The sequence below is a fragment of the Choloepus didactylus genome, chromosome 5, assembly GCF_015220235.1.
Source record: "Choloepus didactylus isolate mChoDid1 chromosome 5, mChoDid1.pri, whole genome shotgun sequence".
NCBI lineage: Eukaryota > Metazoa > Chordata > Mammalia > Pilosa > Megalonychidae > Choloepus > Choloepus didactylus.
The window spans coordinates 96,772,113-96,790,201 of NC_051311.1; the positions used below are offsets into that span (position 1 = coordinate 96,772,113).

At 35.2% G+C, this 18,089-nt stretch overlaps 1 pseudogene; it reads left to right on the forward strand.

Annotated features, from left to right (window-relative positions):
* The first annotated feature begins 722 nt into the window (after nucleotides 1–722).
* LOC119534938 lies at nucleotides 723–1,779 on the forward strand (annotated as a pseudogene).
* The last annotated feature ends 16,310 nt before the right edge of the window (nucleotides 1,780–18,089 follow it).

The following is an 18,089-nucleotide window of genomic DNA, read 5'->3' on the forward strand; positions in this document are numbered from 1 at the left end:
TCTGCTTTTTTAGTTCATCATATATACCTCATTTGGGGATATTAAACAATTAATTGACTCCCAGTGCCCAGTAAAGCAGTAAACAAATATCTATGCAAGCAGTATATAGAAGCCAAAATGATAACTTAATATTACTGAGAAAATTATAGTCATGGAAGCAAGCCTACATTAACAATTAATGTCTGTGTATATGTATGTGCATATATATACACACACACACACACACACACACACATCATAAATATATCATCAACACAAATGACTTAGGAATTCTGTAAAAGGAAAGATCAGTATGCAGTCAAGTAGTCAGAGTTGTTTGGAAGATGTTAAATGTGAACTATATTTTCATGAAAATGTGGAATTTTAATTGGGGAAGAGAAAGGAAGTTTCCCCTTTGAGTGAGACTAAGTGAAAGACCGTGAATATATGGTTCCTCCCTTCTTCCCTCTCTTTCCCCCTTCCTTGCTTCCTTCTTCCTTTCTATCATTTGTTGAAATTGCAAAAGTATTTGTCCTTCAAAGTTACTTTTATATTTGGTTTTGTAACTGTTACATTTATTTATTTATTTATTTATTACAACAATCTGGAAAGTTTAACTTTCTTTTCCTGTTTCTTGAAACCTTTTTTTTTTTTTTTAATTTTTGATGCTTGAGAGTTCATAGACAAATAATTTAAAAAATAATTGGGCTGCAGGTGCTGACATTGCCCACACAGTTCTCAACCATGTCGGAACCAATCAGAGTCCTTGTGACTGGAGCAGCTGGTCAAGTTGCATATTCACTGCTGTACAGTATTGGAAATGGCTCTGTCTTTGGTAAAGACCAGGGTCTGATTCTTGTGCTGTTGGATATCACCCCCATGATGGGGGTCCTGGAAGGGGTCCTTATGGAACTGCAAGACTGTGCACTTCCTCTCCTGAAAGATGTCATTATAACAGATAAAGAAGATGTTGCCTTCAAAGACTTGGATGTGGCCATTCTTGTGCATTCCATGCCAAGAAGGGATGGCATGAAGAGGAAAGATTTACTGAAAGCAAATGGGAAAATTTTCAAAGTCCAAGGTGCAGCCTTGGAAAAATATGCCAAGAAGTCAGTTAAGGTTGTTGTCATAGGAAATCCAGCCAATAGTAACTGCCTGACTGCCTCAAAATCGTCTCCATCCATCCCCAAGGAGAACTTCAGTTGCTTGACGTGTTTGGATCAAAACCGAGCTAAATCTCAAATTGCTCTTAAACTTGGTGTGACTGCTGATAATGTAAAGAATGTCATCATCTAGGGAAACCATTCCTCAACTCAGTATCCAGATGTCAACCATGCCAAGGTGAAATCGCAAGGAAAGGAAGTTGGTGTTTATGAAGCTCTGAAAGATGACAGCTGGCTTAAGGGAGACTTTATTACGACTGTGCAGCAGTCGTCATCAGGGCTTGGAAACTATCCAGCGCAATGTCCACTGCAAAAGCCATCTGTGACCACCTCAGAGATCGCTGGTTTGGAACCATAGTGGGGAGTCTGTGTCCATGGATGTTATGTCTGATGGCAACTCCTATGGCATTCCTGATAATATGCTCTACTCATTCTCTGTTGCGATCAAGAATAAGACCTAGAAGTTTGCTGAAGATCTCCCTGTTTATGATTTCTCATGTGAGAAAATGTATCTTACTGCAAAGGAACTGGCAGAAGTAAAAGAAACTGCTTTTGAATTTCTTAGCTCTGCCTGCTAGACAATCATTTCAGTATTACTATATGCTCAAAAGCTGAAGAATCTAAATGTTATCTTTGACTCTGGTACCAAATAATAATGCAATACTTAAATTAATTGTGAAAAATAGCACATTTGAAAGTTGTGTGCTTCTCGATACAAATTTGTGACTGTTTATCATCACGGTGTTAGTGCTGCAATCTAAATAAAAATATATTCAAGTGAAAAAAAATAATTGGAAGCTTATATTCAGGTGACTATCTCTGATGACAATAGAATCTGAACTAGCTGGTTATGTAAATTCCAAAAATAATGTAGCAAACAGAAGTGACCTAATATGTATGCCAAATTTGGATTTTGTATTTCCTACATCTTTTCAACACATGCCCATCAAGATTTGACATAGCATTAGCATAATAATTTGAGCTCAGTATAAACTCAGCAAATATTTGTGGAATGGATAGATGGATGAATGATATTGGCAATAGAAATTAAATAATTCAGTGCGCTATAAATATTCTTTATATAAACATAAAGTTCCTTAGAAATTCTTCAGCATAATAAACACTGGAAAGCAGATTACTATTTGCATATTGTTATTCTCTTCAAATAGATGATTTGTATTTGTCAGTCAGCAATCACTTTATCTCTGTTTAAACAATTCCATGTGTTTTTTTCTGAAAAAAGTTCATTTTCATGAAGTGAAATGAAACTATACTTTGTATTTATTGTAAATATTTCATAATGTATTAACCTTTTAATATACTTAACTCCAGTATTAATGTATGACTATATATGCATTTTTCTTTATGAAACAATACTTAGAAAAGGACATAGATGCATCAGCTCTCAGAATTACTACATTAAGAGGCATTTAAAAGTATCTCTTGCACACTAACCCTCCCGTTAAAACTCCTGCTCCCATAATAAACTACAATCATTTTAGAGCCAACAGCTGGAGTGCATTCCAATTTCCACTGCAAAAAGAGAGAGAAAAATGAACTAAGTCCTTAATTATTGGTCTGTAATATACCTATAGAACTGAAGACATGTATATCCTTGTATGCAGTAATTAATGAAAAACTAAAGTTACCATATTTCCAAATCTAATTTGTAGACTGGGGAAATTATTATTTTCAGAAATACCTATTTGTTATGCATAGCTTTTGCCAGAATTATATTCTTTGTAGCTGGATTTACTATATTAAAATACTTCTTTTCCAGGTAAAGTATCTTACATCACAAAAGATCCCTCAATTAAAAATTTGGATATTACTTAGAACTATAGGTCCTTTATGTGGTTTTGCTCATTTTTCAATTTTTAGATGGGGAAAAAAAAACTTTACAGGCTTCTTACTCTGATATTTATATTGAATTTTTGCCATTTTTCCTTTTTTCAGAATATATTATGTAAGCTTTATCTCTAGAATTATTTTTTAACTGGCTATGCATTTCTTACACTCCACATCCATTGATACAAGCCTGATATGTATTATTCACCTTCCAGAAATTGTTCAGTTGCTGATGAACAAGGACTCTGTGCCTATGGTAGCATGTATTTTTAAAAAATTCCCTCCCAGGTCACACTCCCTACTAAAAGAATGAGCCTAGGTGGTCATTGTTCCTGGCCACAGCTTATGGGCTGAGGGAAAACACCTAATTCAGACTCATCCAACCACAGGTGAAAGCATTTACTAGATTCTTTCTCCAGAATTTTAAATAAATTGGTAAATTCTAGAGTCGCATGAGCTCTGGCAAAGGAAAGCCAGGGTCAAGTTGAGTTGCATTATAGGAAATTAAGAATTGGATGAGAAAATTAATCTATTGAGAAGTGCAGAGCATTAACAGGCAGAGAATATCAGAAACAAAACAAAACAAAACAAAACTGTATAGCCCAAAAGAGAGAAAGAAGTTTGTCTTTGTTTCCCATACTTTTCACATGAGACTTGACTGTACCCCCTAGTTTGACTTCAAAACACTCTTCAGTATCTTTTTAAAAGCCTGCCTTTCTGTTTTGGTTCAGTGAAGTTTCAGTTCTTTGTAAGGAGAGCTTCAATACTCAGTATCAGTGGTGAGCAGTAAAATGCTACACAATCCGTTTCACTGCATCCAATCAATGCCAAAGGATGCCTATATCTAATCTAGATCTACATCGACATTGACATCTAGATCTATATTTGCGTCAATTCCAAATAATGCATACACTGGTTATAATCAATTGTGTTTATAGAAAACCAATTGTAAAGATCTCTATAGATAGCTGCATTCCTTGGTTGCAATGGAATTTAATAATTTCTAATTTGCAATAAAACATATTTTCAGTATTCAGATTTTGATTCAAAACAGCTTTATGTTCAGATAACTTAGACTAAATTAGCCAGGGAGCAAAAGTAATTATTTGAACACAGCAAAATCCTCTTTCAATTACTTATATTCTTTAAATTTAATAGTCCTTCTTATCTATTTTGATTTCTTATAAAATGGCAAATTACTTGGCTTGGTAAGAGCTGCCTGTATTAGTCAGGATTCTGTAGGGAAACAGAACCAACAGGAGATATCTGTAATATTAAGAGATTTTATAAAAGTGTCTCACACAACTGTGTGTATGCAGGAGTCCAAATTCCTTGAGGCAGACTGCAAGCTGGCAATTCCAATGAAGGTTTTCAATGAATTCCCCAGGAGAAGCTGGGTGGCTGAATTAGAGATGAAAATTCTTTCTTCTGACTGCTGAAGTCATTAATTCTCCTTTTAAAGCCTTCAACTGATTGAATGAAACATCTCTCATTGCTGAAGACACACTCCTTAGTTAATTGTACATGTAATCGACTGTCAATGCAATCAGTTTACTGAAGATTTAAGTCCATGAAATGTCTTTGCAGTAACAGTTAGGTCAGTGCTTGCTTGACCAGACAACTGGGCATCATCACCTGGCCAAGTTGACACATGGACTTAACCATCACACTGTCCAACTCTCATATGCTGCAGAAAAGTTTGTCATTTTTAAAAAAAGAATTATTACTCTGGCAACTCATTCCTAGTAGATCAATACCTCTGTCTCCAGCCTCATGGCCAGTCTCTGGACATGTGGCATCCCCTTTGCCCTCAAAGGACCCCCTACTCTCGAGCCATTCTAGAGGTCATGCGGGCCTTGAAACACTCCCCATCTCCCTCACTACACTCAGGAATGCTTGAGCAAAGAGAGTAATTAAATAATTTTCCTACCTTCCATGCCCAATATTTAATGTTACTGACCTGAAGTGATCAGGCAATTGTTCTAGAGCCCAGCAAAATGCTTCTGTTGTATTTATTCATTCATTTATTAGTTCACAAAATATTTGTTGAGTATCTAGTCTGTACCGGATGTGGTATATGTGGTTTGCTAAACTGATGTTTCTGAGAATAATGCCAAGAAGATAAGTGGTAAATAAATTTTAGCTCTTATTGCTTTTATTGTTCATAGTAAACTCTCAATAAATACTTGGTCAGTTGATTTGTATTAGCTTGGGATATTGAATCATTATTTTTACAATCAGGAAAATGCACATAAAAAGCTGGGGGAGGGAGTAAAAACAAAACTAAATGCATATATATAAAATATGTTTAGTATGATTTCCAATGAATATAGTTGTTATTTGATAAATATATGCAGAATAGTAGATAAATGAGCATATTTGAGTCAAATAATTGTTAACTACTTGCAATTCAACCAGGAAGTATTTTCCTTTACATAGTTAAAAGTCATAATTGCTTTATCTCCAGAAAATAGTCAAGACATCAAACAATGAGGCTTTTAAAATATAAAATCACAATAAAATGATGAACACAAGGGATAATTTTCATCCTTGAAATTATTTTAGCACTAAGTAGAATCTTCAAGTTCCTTTAATTTCTCATTAGTTGAAGGGCATGTATTATAATTTCTGTTTGCCCTATTTATTTTTCAGAAAAATAATCATATGAAATTTTAGCATATGTCCCCAAAACAGGCTGTGATGGAGCCAGCTCGTACAGGTTTGCAAGAGCCAACTGTTAAATATTCAGGAATTTTATAAGCCAGATATTAACACAGCCATTATTAAAATTAAATTATATAAACTTATAATTAAATAAATTATAATAAAACCAAGGCAATAAATACTTAAGATGCATCACTTCCTAATTATTTTGCTGCATTGTAATATTATCTATATAACTGATTGCAACAATTTTGAGTGCATAGTGAAAATATAATGGGGCACTACTGCACATCTCTTTACAACTGTGTATCCACTGATGTCACATTGGTATCTTGAAATAGGACATAATGAGAGAATTTACACCACTGTAATCAGTAAATGCTACAAATTATGGCTTGATTTAAAGCTTTTTTGGCTATTTAGACTTAAGAAAATAATGGAGAAAATATTAACAATGCAGTTTAAATTTTAAAATGTGCTGTGCCTAGAATTTTAAATTGTGAACAGCCCCCCAAAATCTGAAGAAATCTTCTCACAGTATTCATAACCTATCATCTGATTAGACAAAGAGGGCACTCAAATTATTGACCAGTAGTGAAGTTCAGGGTCTTTGTTTTTTGACTTATATCTTACTCATTAAGATAAAAGGAAATATCAGTTGACATTCATGTTAGAACTATAGTCTTTCACCAATGACATGAGGAACTTCTTCACTGAGTTAGATAATATAAAAGCATTTATTTATAGCCAGTACTTTTGTGACACTATGTCGGTAGTAGAAGCTTAAAAATGAGTATATTTCATATTAAAGTTATAAATTTAAACTAAAAATGAGATGAGTATATCAGTTTAATATATGTTAGTTCTAAAGTTATAAGTAAAACATTTTGCAGGGATTTTATGTTAGCCCTCAAGTGGTATTTATGTTACTAACTTCATTTATGTGTACAATTTTTGGAGAGCTGATTGTTAATTTGCCAACACATCACTGCCCCAAAGTCTCATTGAAGCAACTTTTTAAAGCTCCTAAAAGGTCTTCCAGTTGCGGTGGGCTTATAGGTGGTGGCAAACATTAATAGTGTATTTTTTCTATTACTGTAGAGAGAAAAGTTCACATAACAACAATCAGCTTCTCTGAAGCTTAAGAATCTCCTAATGGATTGTAAATGCAAAATCCCTCCTCTTCCTTCCTGAAAAATCAGTCTGCCTCATACCCAATTATGAAATTATACGCCTGGATAGAATTTTAATGTTTATAAGATTTTCTTTATGGCATTTTTATATTCACAATTCTCAGCCCCAAAATCATGTTCTAATTTTTTGAAGTTAAGGACATCTGAGCAGGCTACCGGAACAACAAATGATGAAGACGGAGCATGCACTGATATAGTTTAGTAAGGATCAAACAAGTGCTGAACTTTCATAACAGCTCAGTTCGCTCGCTACCACATGCAACTGAATGAAAGCAACTCGAGGTATTGCTTTTGAAAGATTCTTGCTTCTGCCAAATATATACACACATCACAGCATTATGCCATCGATTCTCCCTTCTAACAACTGTTACGATTCTTATGCATAAATGGTGGAAGCTCTAATTGACATCCATATTCTCGTGAGGAGAAAACAATTGAGAAAAAGTTCTTGGCCCATCCGTTTGCCCTCACTGCATCATCCTCATGGATCATAGCATAAGTGAAGAGGTAATACGAAAGTCATAAGCGGCACTTGTCATCTTGTCCGTGAGTGCTTCGGAGGAAAGCTATTGCTGCCAGTGGGGATGAGTGGGTTTCTTAGCCCTGGGTCAGAAACCTCCTACTCACAGCAGCATGGACTTCTTTCCCCATGGGTCCTGCTCTGCACAGGTAAAGTAGATTAAAAAAAAAAAAAAAATACCCACTGTTTAACCAACCTACTGGAATTATCAATTATTTTTTTTATTTACCTCTCTTAAGAAGCCCCTACTCCCTCTTTCCATCCCTTCCCTGCTAAAGAGAGTTTATTATAAGAAATTTTTAAAATTTCAGGACTAAAGAGACATTTTTCTCTGGACTTATTCAACTGTCTCTTTGGAAGAGAATGTTTAGGTTGCTAATTGCAGCAGTTGGTTACTATTGGGAGATATTAGGGTAATTCAGGTTTTTAAGTGACTTTCTCTCCCTCTCCTTGTTGGCCATCTGTCAGAGTGCATGTGGGATATACATCTTATTTCTCTTTTCCAGAATAATAAAAACAGATATCTGTGGAACAGTTTACTGTAAGTGTAGTGTGTGAAAATTATTTACAATCCCACAAACCCCAACACAAGTTGTTACAGTGGGTGATTTTCTATCCCAATTTTACACTAAGGAAACTGTGACTTCAAGAAGAGAAGTAATATTTTGAAAACATCATTCGATTAGGAAGTGATGGAGCTGGGTCTTGAACTGAAGACTTTTGACTACCAGGCTCAGATTCTTTTCATTCTATAAGGCTGTCATCATTTTAGAAAAAGACTTCACAATATATTGATATCACTTACAGCTCCTATTATGGAATGGCATCAAATTTATGTTTATTCATTGATCAGAAGAAAAAATATAGAAATAGCAAAAACAAATATGTTTTATTTATTTTACTTACCTAAATCTTTTTCATATCTGTATCCTTCCTCACAATTTTATCATGAGACAGGGGAGACTCATATATGTGATATAGATACATGTTATAAATGTATATTTATGAATATACATATTATAAACTATAAAGTGAGGTAAAATTGTGTTTTTATTTAATGTTCTATAATTGAAAAAATTTTCCACCTTTGTAAATTTTTCACTTTGAAAATCTTCAAAATATAAAGTCTTCTTATTAATGACAAAAGGAAAATCTAAAGTTCTACTCCCAAATTCTAAAAAGAAAGAAAAGAAATGTACTGTGTAGTCTAACGTGGTAGCCGCTAGTCACATGTAACTATTCAAATGTGAATTAAATATTAAATTATTAATATATTAAATGTAAAATTCAGTTCTTCAGTCTCAACAGCCACATCTCAAGTGATCAATAGCCACATGTGGCTGGGGGCTATCATATTGAGTAGTACAGATACAGAGCATTTCCTTCAAAGTTCTATCAGATAGCACTGGGAAATAACTAGTAGTATGATCTAGAGCAGGGCCTGAGGGTGTATTTGACCTGTCACCTATTTTTGCAAAGCTTCATTGAAACACAGCCACACCCATTTGTTTACATGTTTTTAATGGCTATTTTCTTTCTATAATGGCAGTGTTGAATTGTTGCTACAGACCCTCTATCGCTCATAAAGCCTAAAATATTTTGTATCTGCCCCTTTACAGAAATAGTTTTGCTATACCCTGACCTCAAACAATTGCTAATTGTCACTATTTTCTGGTTAAAATGCCATTTTTATATTGGTATTTATGAATCTTTGCCCTCTCCTTTCTCTTCTTTGTCTCCCCTCTTTCCTTTTCTATTATTTCAGTCACGTATTTACTTGACTTGTCAAACTTGACTGAAAGACTCTTGAGGAATTTCTTAGTTACTTGATAATGAAAAGAAGACCTTACACCTAGATTGCTGAATACTTTTATGAATTTGTAACCACCATGACATTAGAGTAAAAATACAGTAGTGTTTTTAATAAAAGTAGCAGAGAATGTCATTTTTCTGACATCTGGATCTGGGATGTGGAAAGGAAGTAATCTTTCTGTTTTGCTGGCCTGAAGGAAGAGGGAAGTTCCCAAGGGATGGAGTCATATGTATATATATATATATACATATATATAACTTTTGCTCATTTCTTTGCAAGAAGAAGTTCATATTTCCAGTGGCGATGGGTACTACTGTTTATCACTCCAGATTGATTTATTAAAAAAAAAAAAAAAGCTCTAAAGGGAAGATGAAAAGCGGTCCACTTTTCTTCATTCTTATCTAAAAACATTCTAAGACACTCCTCTTAGAAAGTAAGAATTTTCTTTGATGGATTTCATACAGGTCAATAATATCTGCTTAAATTCATTTGTAGAAAATGCTTCCCATTACTATAGAGTAACTGTAATTCAGATTTGAATTCGACTACAACCTAGAGTTATATTGTAACTGCAAATAAAATTTTATGTTTATTAGGAATAATAAAAACCTGATAAGAAAATCTATTGGGCCTCCTCTACATGTAGCAAGGCAAGTAATTGCTTGGCTCTGGATGAATCAAATGATTTACCTGATATTTGATCAGGTCATTTTCTGTCCAGCATTTCATTCATGTCACCCAGTGTTTAAGAAAAAAATTAATGAGCCATACTGTAAGTAATGGTCATACGCACCCAGTTGACATTTGTAAGCATTATACTGGGGAGACTGCATGATGCAGTGCATCATAGTTCTCCTTCTTGCTAGCTGTGTAACCTCCCACAAGTTACTTAACTTCTCTGTTCCTCAGATTCCTCCTCTATAAGACAGCAAAAAGTGTTACCTATCTCATGGGACTGTTGTTAAAATTAAATGAGCCAATCCTCATAACAGTACCCCAATAAGCTCTCCCTAAATGTAAAAGAATACTGTGGTATTATTAGTTGAAAGTCTATGTGCATTGGAATCAGGTCTGTCCTTAAATCCCAGGTCTGTACTTCTGGTCATGTTAAATTCTCTAAACTTTAGTTTCTCTGTTTATAAAATGAGTATAACAATACTTAGCCATATTAGTTGTTTTAAGGGTCAGTGACAAAATATGTAAGATGTCTGGCATATGACAGATGCTTAATGAAACAGTCAATATTAACTTAATTGCATAAAAATGAAAATTGCAAATTAGATGACTCATTTAGTCAGTCTGGCCAGCCAAAATACATACAATTTTGGCCCATTTCCTCAAATCTCCTCTGAGGTAGACTCTATTAAATCTGTTGAACAAATGTCAAACTAGTGAAATTCATGCTTGCTTTTTACAGTTGTGCTCTTTCTCTTTGCCAATACATGGCTTCTGCTCCAATGGTGCAAAGTTGAGAATTATGACTTCATGGACAATGAAAACTGGACACAGGCTGAAATGTGTGTAGACCAATCTCCTCATTCACAGATGAGGTCAGAGAGAGCCAGGAAGGTCAAACTTTGCTCCCAGAGTTGTATGGCCATTTGGCCAAATTTTTTCCAGGAAGCCAGACTGTCTCAGCCCATGATGTTCCTTCCTTCACTTTGCATTTAGCATTTATGTATTAAGCCTCTGTATACTTCTTTATATTGCTTCAGAGTCGCTCTCTAGCTGTTCACATATATAGAATAATTTTTCTCCAACTTCTATGCTTCTTGAAAACAAGGATCTTGGAGTAATTTGAATACTCCCTGTTTTAGTCTGCTAAAGTTGGCAAAATGCAATATACCAGAAATAGGCTGGCTTTTAACAATGGGAATTTATTAGTTTACCAGCTTACAGCTCTGATACCATGAAAATGTCCAAATCAAGGCATCATTAAGACGATACTTTCTTCCTAAAGACAGGCTGCCAGCAATTCTGGACTCCTCGTTATATGGCAAGGAGCATGGCGGCATCTGCTGGTCTCTCCCTTTTGTTCTGGGTTTTGTTGCTTTCTGCTCCTGGGCTTCCATGGCTTTCTCTCTCAGCTTCTGTGGCTTTCTCTCAGCAATGTGATTCCATGGCTTTCTCTCTGTGTCTGAATTTTATTGTCTTATGAAGGAAAGGACTCCAGTTAGAGGATTAAGACCCACCCTGGATGAGATGGGTCATATCTTAGCTTAAGATTCTACTCACCAAAAGATCCTACTTGCAATGGGTTGACATCCACAGGGATGGATTAACCTTAAGAACATACTTTTCTGGGGTCCATAAGACCTCCAAACCATCACACTCCCATTAAGATCAATCTCCTTACATCCAGATATTTTGTACATTTGAACAGAATGAACATGCTGAGACATGTACACACTGCTTAGAACTGGGTCCATTTCATTGTTCATATTACCTACACTTGGAATGCTTTATTCACAGTGGTTGGAATGGAGGAAGGGCTTTTCAAACAACATATTTTCTACTTTTAAAATCCTGATCTACTCCAGTAGGTCTCCTTGTCTCCCAGTCTCCAGATACACAATCCTGAGCCAAGGTATACGACCTGCTGCATGGCCATTTAATTCAACATAAAAAATAATTGTGTGAAGCTTTTAAAATTACTAAGCAATATGTGAAATAGACCTCCTCAGTCCTTTCTTTTAATCTTACATGGTCTGTGACTCTAAGTAGTGATTACCATTTCTGGGGGTCACAGCAATATGTAGGTTCAGGTTTTCTGGGTCAGCAGTCAGGGGTGAGTGGTACCAGAACTAAGGTTCAAGAAAACAGAAGGAGCTAATGCCAGGGATGGCTGAGTAAATTATTGGGTAATCAAGATAAATTATTCTACATTGTAACAGATTCATATTAAAGATACCAACAAAACTCCTACCTTTAGTCAGTTATTGCAAATAATGAGAATCACCATGTCCCTCAGTTGTACTCAGTTGGGACACAAAATTGAGAACACTTCTGCCTGTTCCCCCATATTTATTGGAACAACCCTTTTATTTTTTTCTAGTTCTGGAGCCATCTTATCCTGATTTCTGCATAAATAACCCTAGTCAAAACTCCCCCTTCTCTTCAGAAGCAAACCTACCTATACAGAATATAGGCAACAAGGAGATAAGAAACCTCAAGTTCTAGTCCTGATCGTACCCCTAATTAGCCATGCCGCTTCAGTTAGTTACTGACTCTGTTTGTGTCTTATTTGTTCTCATCTTTAAAATTAGAGATTGAACTAGATGATAGTAAAAGTAATTTCTGGTTCTTTATAAATAATTATGTTGTGTTGTTTAAGGATATGTAGAATTTTTATGTATGTGCTTTCTTGTCTCTCAGAATAACATTCTTTATGTCAAGGTATAATCATTTGAAAAATATTTTTGTAGTTTGTTTCACATATTCACAATGATATGCACATAATGTTACTTAAACTTTTTTTAAATTTAAGTCAAATAGTCAAAAGTTGTCCTTAGAACTCAAATATAACTATTTATTCATCAGTGTATATGTCAGTATATAAATAAACGTACATATACATAGATATTCTTAATATATTCTTGAGGTTCATATTTACATATTCTGAAAATAAAAATGAATGGCTTGTTTTCCTTCTAACAAAGGAGGTTTAATTACCAATTATTTCTTAAAGCATTGTTTTGAAAAATTCAGAATACAAAATTCTACAAGTTATTTAGGTTATTAGGTTCAATTTTTTGTCTCAGTACCTGATCTATGAAGACACTAATGGTCTATAGATTTGTTTTGTGACCTCTAATTTTGATGTTAAAATAATAGAATGATTGCATAAAACAATGGATATCTTTCTAAGTTCATCATGATTTTACAAATAAGTATTAGAATCTAGTTATCATGGGTATTAGAATCTTATTATCATGAGTATCACTAATTAATCAAGCATAGAAGGGGCCTTAGTTTAAAACAAAAGAAACCACCTCTGTTTATTTTAATTGAAAAAGGGATTATTGTTGGTAACTTCCAGAACTAGCAGGAAGGCTGTGGAACCGGGCTCAGAAAAAAATTAACAGGATGTAGGGAAGCCAGGCAGCCAAGAACACAGTTACCACCACATCATGTGCTTGGTCTGGTTAGAAAATTGCTTCTTGTGCCAGGACCACTGGGCATGCCCTGCTGAGCTGTTGGAATTCAAGGCAGCTGCCATGGCGGCCACTGGACTCTGGCTATTTTTGCTGTTACCACAATGTTCCAGAGGATTGTAAACTGTCAGTCAGTACAAAAGCACAGTCTAGGACAGGGCATCTGACTGGTGGAACAGAGATCCAGAGCTCAGGCTGGGTCACATGGCTGTGTCTGAGCTGCCGGGGGCTTGTGAGAACACAGTTGGCCCTTCCAGCTTCAGAGGAAAGATTCTTCACCAGGTCTCACAAAACATCAGACTGCCCAGTCATAGGAAGAACACTTCAACCAATACCTACTCTACAGTTTCTCTCTCACGGGTTTTGATTTCATCCTCTATTTTGACTAATCCTTGGCCATATAAAAGTCTCAATTATATTTTTCTTAAATATAATGACCAAACTTTTTTGAACTATTCATGTTCCCTCCTGAATTTCTAAGGCATTGGTAATGCATTTTATTACCAGTTTGACACAATTGTGTTTTGTAAAATTATACTTGCTAAACATCCAAGTGTCCGTTTAGCCTCTTCTTCAGCTTTGACTAATTATCAGTAGTAAAGCATTAAATTGTACCAAGGTAATGCCTTCTTCATCAGATGACTTAACTGCTGAATTTAGCTAAAATTTTGAGTTTATGCTGTTGGACAAAATGATCCAGAATCCAATTATTAGGTAGCCTGTCTTTTTTATTAGGTATTAGGTTCATTGTTTAGTTGGTGCTAGTAAACCTAACTAATATATTGGTGCACAAACAGCAGAAAATTGCCATTTCTTCTCAGACATACTTGGCTCCTCCCTGTAGTATTAGCGCTAGCACATCAGTTAATATAACACACAATTGTTAGTTTCCTTGATCCGTTTCCTAGATAACTGTCTCTTGGTGCCTAAATGTATTCCTGCAGCTGTTAGTTCAGGCATGCAAGGGGAACACACACACTCACATACACACAAACCCACCCAGCTGTTGTTTCTGTGTCTCACCTGCTGGCTTTAAGAAGAACTACGTGCAGGGAAACTGTAAGCAGTGATAGAACTGAACTCACCTTTCCCCAAAAGACAAAGAAAAGCTTTCTGGCTATTCATTATGCCTATGATTATTAACCCTTAATATGAATTTTTCTATGCCTTTCACGCACTAAAGTGCTACATATATCAAGACACCTTAGATTTAATATACAAATATCCTGAATCATTATCTTGAGAGCTAAAAGCAATGTGAATTATTGAGGTAGAGACATCTTAGAGGATATGACCAGATCTTTGGTGCTTTATCAAACACACCAACATAGTGTTAAATTAATAAATACAGTTCTATTACTCAACCTCAATAAGAACCTATCAATATTAATCCTAGACAGACAGGCTTATTTACCTCTTTTTGTTGAGCAATGTACCCATTAGTGGAAATGCATATTGGATAAATGAAAGCAGTTGGATTCATGAGGTATTAGCAATAGGCAATCAAGGGAAGAACTGAACATAAGACTAATATACATAAAAGTAACCAAATTTGGATAATGAAGGGAGAAGAGAGGAGAGTGTGTTGTAAGCAAGCTAAGTTACTCTAAATTCATTGAAGGGTCTCATTAGATATGACTTAATTTTAACAAACTATGATGTCATGATAAAGGCATGTTATTCAGAGCTATATAGAGTTTATCACCAGAAGAACTGTGAATAAAAACTTACAAGTGTTGCTGTGTTTTAAGACTGAAATTTTGGGTAGGTGTTTTGTTTATATGAAAACAGAGAGATGAGGGAAGGCAGAGTTGAAAAGGGTGATTTCTTTTTGCTTAATAATCTCCAATAAGATTTTATTGTTTTGCCTGCAGGTGTACATAGTTATATAGAATAAAAATAAAACAAACAAATTTAAAACAGAAAAGTATTAACAAAGCTGGAAGAAATTTTATCAAATAAAAACATGCAAGGATACTGAAAGCCATCAAATTGCTTTGTATTGAAATAGAAAAAGGAAAGCAGAATGGGGGGCACAATAATAGGGGATTAAATAAGTAAACAATGATATGACTGTGGAGTGAATTTCTTTATCGTCATGAAAAAAATCATGTTTAAATATAAGCTTTATTGACTTCATATCAATTAGGACTAGGTTTTGATCCTATGATAGAAAATTGCAGAAGAATATAAATTTACTTTCCTCATGTGCAAAAGGAGTCTGGGGGCAGATAAGCCAGTGCTGGTGTGGAGCTCAGGCCTCTCTTCCTGCTAGTGGCATGGTGGCCATCCTCAGAACAGGGCCATCCTCCTCAGAATATGGTTGCCATCCTCAGAACAGGGCTGCTTGTCTATCTTTGCAAAATGTTTTTATAGTAAACAGCCTTGGAAGACAGAGATAGTGTCTCCATCCTGAACACAGGGGGAGCAGGCTTACTGACCATTATAAAAATTTTAGGCTCTGTTAAGTGGTGTCACCTACTCCTCTTCTGGTTGCCCCATGGGAATTAGAGCTTAGGAATCTGGGCCAAGAAAATACTGATACACCGATTACTGCTATTGCTATAATTCAAGTCCTTTGTCACTGACCCAGGACTCTCAAGTCTTCTGCAAACTTCCAGGAGACTGTGACAGGCTAATGGTTTTATGCAATTAGTATAAAATTTCAGACTCTTGATGGTTCCTGTCAGTCCCCAAACAATGTTTCCACTACCTCCTCTTGGCTAGAACTTAGTCAAGTAAGCACACCTAGATGCAAGGGAATCTGGGGAGTGCTGTTCTATAGCTTAGAGCTAAATTGGAGTGCTGAGACCAAGAAGGAAGGAAGAATGGATTTGGAAGTAGATCGCAAGAACTTACTGCTATCACATGAAAAGATGTTCAAAATGTTTTGTTATGAGAAACAAAACAAAACAAAAAATACACTATTGAGATCTGAAACATGTCCCCCACAAAAGGTGTGTTCAAGTCCCAACTCCTGATATTGTGAGTGTGAACCCATTTGTAAATAGGGAACTTTGAAGATGTTATTAGCTAAGGTGTGCCCAAACTGAATGCTTCAACCCTGTATGGCTGAAGTCCTTCTAGGCAAAGGAAAATGGATGCAGAAGGAGAAGCCACAGGGAGCAGCCAGAAGCTGGAAGTCAACAGAACCCAGAAGAGAAAGGAAAAGAGGCTACCATGTGCATTGCCATGTGATAGAAAAGCAAAGGACCAAGGATCGTCTGCAGCCAGCCCCAGAATGTCACAGTCTTTGGGGAGAAAGCATCGTCTTGCTGATGTGTCAATTTGGATGTTTCCTAGCCTCAAAACCATAAGCCAATAATTCCCATTGTTTAAATCAGCCCATTGTATGGCATTTGTTTTAGCACCCAGGAAACTAATACAAATGCGAACAGAAATAGGTTATAGACTGAAGATTTATAGCCATAGCAAATGTTTATAGACATTATCTTTGGGTAATGAAAGTATGGATTACTTTTTTGCTTTATTTATCTATTATTTTTTACTTCCAAGTCTTATTGCATTTCTCTTCTTTATTTTGGTAATTCTAAAAAGATGTGATTTTTTTAAAACAAAAATTAAAAGTGTTTTGTGTGTTCAATATGATCATACAGTCTTGTTAATAATCTCAAACTCTGTTTTAATGTCACCCAAATATTTCTAAGTTTTCAGTGAAAAACATTGCTTGGTAATTGAACTGTTAGAGATTTGTCTGAACAGAACATTTTTATGATGAGTGTTTTGTTTTGCTCATCACTGTTTGCTTAAATCTTTATCCTTCAATAGGAGTGGTTTCAATCTGGGGATTTTTAACCATTCATTATATTTCTGACCTCAAAAACTGAATTGGTGAGAAATCATATTCACTATGCTTCATCCTGATGATACATAGACACTGGGTGGAAATTTGCAAGTGATGACTTTTGCAGCAGAAAGTGAAGGTAATTGTAGCAATTTGACATTCAAGAACAGAGTGACTGCTTCAGGCATGAGGACATCGGAAAGAAACCAAGATAAAAGGAGGACTTGGAAACAAAGACTACATTCTGAACCAGTTCTCTCCAAGTAAGTTACACGAGAGGAGAACGTGTTAATGAATAACCACTATTGAATTGCTGTCACAAGAGCAAACAGGAGCTATTCTACTATTTTCACACAAGGGTTACTCATTTATTCCTGAAAAGTCAAATATTCCATATCACCCCTGAGGTAGAGTCTATAGAGAAATTCTTAGGTAACCAACTTAGATATACCCCAAAAGAAGAGATAGGAAACAAGAATAATTTGAAAAGAAAAGTTGACCATGTATGAGGGAACCTAAAGCCAAGAAAAAGAAAGGAAGAAGGGGGAAGGGAGCCCACATTTGATGTGAAGAAATGTGTGATTCATTTAAGCCAAACATCAAGGTCATGGAAAGATGGATCATTATATTCTTAGAACAACTTCCATATAGCAATATTTGTTTAAAAAAATTCTGGTTACTATAAAAGACTAGAGCTTTATATAAATATTATTATTCTTTGTTTAATACCAGTGATATGATGTAAATTCTAAACAGCTAGGATTTTCAATCCCATTTTAGCAACTTGATATTGTATTCAGTATCTTATATCTGGTTGTTTTTTTTTCTTTACAAACAAATCCAAATTATTTATTTTTCAGTAGAGCACCTACTGAATTTATTTGAAATTTATTTTCTTATTTCCCAATTAATCTCTAAATTTCTTTTCTGCTTCCTGCAGCATCTTTTAA